A 5,041-nucleotide genomic window follows, 5' to 3' on the forward strand; every position below is an offset into this window, starting at 1 on the left:
CATGACGTAGGAGCCTTAGAACAGGGACATGACGTAGGGGCCTTAGAACAGAGACATGACGTAACCCTGCCTTACAACAGAGACATGACGTAACCCTGCCTTAGAACAGAGACATGACGTAACCCTGCTTAGAACAGGACATGACGTAACCCTGCCTTACAACAGAGACATGACATAACCCTGCCTTAGAACAGAGACATGACGTAACCCTGCCTTAGAACAGGGACATGACGTAACCCTGCCTTAGAACAGGGACATGACGTAACCCTGCCTTAGAACAGAGACATGACGTAACCCTGCCTTAGAACAGGGACATGACGTAGGGGCCTTAGAACAGGGACATGACGTAGGGGCCTTAGAACAGGGACATGACGTAGGGGCCTTAGAACAGGGACATGACGTAAGGGGCCTTAGAACAGAGACATGACGTAACCCTGCCTTAGAACAGAGACATGACGTAACCCTGCCTTAGAACAGGGACATGACGTAACCCTGCCTTACAACAGGAACATGACGTAACCCTGCCTTAGAACAGAGACATGACGTAACCCTGCCTTAGAACAGGGACATGACGTAGGGGCCTTAGAACAGGGACATGACGTAACCCTGCCTTAGAACAGGGACATGACGTAACCCTGCCTTAGAACAGAGACATGACGTAACCCTGCCTTAGAACAGAGACATGACGTAACCCTGCCTTAGAACAGAGACATGACGTAACCCTGCCTTAGAACAGAGACATGACGTAACCCTGCCTTAGAACAGGGACATGACGTAACCCTGCCTTAGAACAGGGACATGACGTAACCCTGCCTTAGAACAGAGACATGACGTAACCCTGCCTTAGAACAGGGACATGACGTAACCCTGCCTTAGAACAGAGACATGACGTAACCCTGCCTTAGAACAGAGACATGACGTAACCCTGCCTTAGAACAGAGACATGACGTAACCCTGCCTTAGAACAGAGACATGACGTAACCCTGCCTTAGAACAGGGACATGACGTAACCCTGCCTTAGAACAGGGACATGACGTAACCCTGCCTTAGAACAGAGACATGACGTAACCCTGCCTTAGAACAGGGACATGACGTAACCCTGCCTTAGAACAGGGACATGACGTAACCCTGCCTTAGAACAGGGACATGACGTAACCCTGCCTTAGAACAGGGACATGACGTAACCCTGCCTTAGAACAGAGACATGACGTAACCCTGCCTTAGAACAGAGACATGACGTAACCCTGCCTTAGAACAGAGACATGACGTAACCCTGCCTTAGAACAGGGACATGACGTAGGGGCCTTAGAACAGGGACATGACGTAACCCTGCCTTAGACAGGGACATGACGTAACCCTGCCTTAGAACAGAGACATGACGTAACCCTGCCTTAGAACAGAGACATGACGTAACCCTGCCTTAGAACAGAGACATGACGTAACCCTGCCTTACAACAGGGACATGACGTAACCCTGCCTTAGAACAGGGACATGACGTATTGGCCTTAGAACAGGGACATGATGTAACCCTGCCTTAGAACAGAGACATGACGTAACCCTGCCTTAGAACAGAGACATGACGTAACCCTGCCTTAGAACAGGGACATGACGTAGGGCCTTAGAACAGGGACATGACGTAACCCTGCCTTAGAACAGGGACATGACGTAACCCTGCCTTAGAACAGAGACATGACGTAACCCTGCCTTAGAACAGAGACATGACGTAACCCTGCCTTAGAACAGAGACATGACGTAACCCTGCCTTAGAACAGAGACATGACGTAACCCTGCCTTAGAACAGAGACATGACGTAACCCTGCCTTAGAACAGGGACATGACGTAGGGGCCTTAGAACAGGGACATGACGTAACCCTGCCTTAGAACAGGGACATGACGTAACCCTGCCTTAGAACAGGGACATGACGTAACCCTGCCTTAGAACAGGGACATGACGTAACCCTGCCTTAGAACAGGGACATGACGTAGGGGCCTTAGAACAGGGACATGACGTAACCCTGCCTTAGAACAGGGACATGACGTAACCCTGCCTTAGAACAGGGACATGACGTAACCCTGCCTTAGAACAGGGACATGACGTAACCCTGCCTTAGAACAGGGACATGACGTAACCCTGCCTTAGAACAGGGACATGACGTATGGGCCTTAGAACAGGGACATGACGTAACCCTGCCTTAGAACAGGGACATGACGTAACCCTGCCTTAGAACAGGGACATGACGTAACCCTGCCTTAGAACAGGGACATGACGTAGGGGCCTTAGAACAGGGACATGACGTAACCCTGCCTTAGAACAGGGACATGACGTAGGGGCCTTAGAACAGGGACATGATGTCGGGGCCTTAGAACAGAGACATGACGTAACCCTGCCTTAGAACAGAGACATGACGTAACCCTGCCTTAGAACAGGGACATGACGTAACCCTGCCTTAGAACAGAGACATGACGTAACCCTGCCTTAGAACAGAGACATGACGTAACCCTGCCTTAGAACAGAGACATGACGTAGGGCCTTAGAACAGGGACATGACGTAACCCTGCCTTAGAACAGAGACATGACGTAACCCTGCCTTAGAACAGGGACATGACGTAACCCTGCCTTAGAACAGAGACATGACGTAACCCTGCCTTAGAACAGGGACATGACGTAACCCTGCCTTAGAACAGGGACATGACGTAACCCTGCCTTAGAACAGGACATGACGTAACCCTGCCTTAGAACAGAGACATGACGTAACCCTGCCTTAGAACAGGGACATGACGTAGGGGCCTTAGAACAGGGACATGACGTAACCCTGCCTTACGACAGGGACATGACGTAACCCTGCCTTACAACAGAGACATGACATAACCCTGCCTTAGAACAGAGACATGACGTAACCCTGCCTTAGAACAGAGACATGACGTAACCCTGCCTTAGAACAGAGACATGACGTAACCCTGCCTTAGAACAGGGACATGACGTAACCCTGCCTTAGAACAGGGACATGACGTAACCCTGCCTTACAACAGACACATGACGTAACCCTGCCTTAGAACAGGGACATGACGTAACCCTGCCTTAGAACAGAGACATGACGTAACCCTGCCTTAAACAGAGACATGACGTAACCCTGCCTTACAACAGAGACATGACGTAACCCTGCCTTAGAACAGAGACATGACGTAACCCTGCCTTAGAACAGGGACATGACGTAACCCTGCCTTAGAACAGGGACATGACGTAACCCTGCCTTAGAACAGGGACATGACGTAACCCTGCCTTAGAACAGGGACATGACGTAACCCTGCCTTAGAACAGGGACATGACGTAACCCTGCCTTAGAACAGGGACATGACGTAGGGGCCTTAGAACAGGGACATGACGTAACCCTGCCTTAGAACAGGGACATGACGTAACCCTGCCTTAGAACAGGGACATGACGTAACCCTGCCTTAGAACAGGGACATGACGTAACCCTGCCTTACAACAGGGACATGACGTAACCCTGCCTTAGAACAGGGACATGACGTATGGGCCTTAGAACAGGGACATGATGTAACCCTGCCTTAGAACAGGGACATGACTTAACCCTGCCTTAGAACAGGGACATGACGTAACCCTGCCTTAGAACAGGGACATGACGTAGGGGCCTTAGAACAGGGACATGACGTAACCCTGCCTTAGAACAGGGACATGACGTAACCCTGCCTTACAACAGAGACATGACATAACCCTGCCTTAGAACAGAGACATGACGTAACCCTGCCTTAGAACAGAGACATGACGTAGGGGCCTTTGAACAGGGACATGACGTAACCCTGCCTTAGAACAGAGACATGACGTAGGGGCCTTAGAACAGGGACATGACGTAACCCTGGCTTAGAACAGGGACATGACGTAACCCTGCCTTACAACAGAGAAATGACATAACCCTGCCTTAGAACAGAGACATGACGTAACCCTGCCTTAGAACAGGGACATGATGTAACCCTGCCTTAGAACAGAGACATGACGTAACCCTGCCTTAGAACAGGGCCATGACGTAGGGGCCTTAGAACAGGGTCATGACATAGGGGCCTTAGAACAGGGACATGACGTAGGGGCCTTAGAACAGGGACATGATGTCGGGGCCTTAGAACAGAGACATGACGTAACCCTGCCTTAGAACAGAACATGACGTAACCCTGCCTTAGAACAGGGACATGACGTAACCCTGCCTTAGAACAGGGACATGACGTAACCCTGCCTTACAACAGAGACATGACATAACCCTGCCTTAGAACAGAGACATGACGTAACCCTGCCTTAGAACAGAGACATGACGTAGGGGCCTTTGAACAGGGACATGACGTAACCCTGCCTTAGAACAGAGACATGACGTAACCCTGCCTTAGAACAGGGACATGACGTAACCCTGCCTTAGAACAGAGACATGACGTAACCCTGCCTTAGAACAGGGACATGACGTAACCCTGCCTTAGAACAGGGACATGACGTAACCCTGCCTTAGAACAGGACATGACGTAACCCTGCCTTAGAACAGAGACATGACGTAACCCTGCCTTAGAACAGGGACATGACGTAGGGGCCTTAGAACAGGGACATGACGTAACCCTGCCTTAGAACAGGGACATGACGTAACCCTGCCTTAGAACAGAGACATGACGTAACCCTGCCTTAGAACAGAGACATGACGTAACCCTGCCTTAGAACAGAGACATGACGTAACCCTGCCTTAGAACAGAGACATGACGTAACCCTGCCTTAGAACAGGGACATGACGTAACCCTGCCTTAGAACAGGGACATGACGTAACCCTGCCTTAGAACAGAGACATGACGTAACCCTGCCTTAGAACAGGGACATGACGTAACCCTGCCTTAGAACAGAGACATGACGTAACCCTGCCTTAGAACAGAGACATGACGTAACCCTGCCTTAGAACAGAGACATGACGTAACCCTGCCTTAGAACAGAGACATGACGTAACCCTGCCTTAGAACAGGGACATGACGTAACCCTGCCTTAGAACAGGGACAT

The sequence above is a fragment of the Oncorhynchus kisutch genome, unplaced genomic scaffold (assembly GCF_002021735.2).
Source record: "Oncorhynchus kisutch isolate 150728-3 unplaced genomic scaffold, Okis_V2 scaffold3941, whole genome shotgun sequence".
Taxonomy (NCBI): Eukaryota; Metazoa; Chordata; class Actinopteri; order Salmoniformes; family Salmonidae; genus Oncorhynchus; species Oncorhynchus kisutch.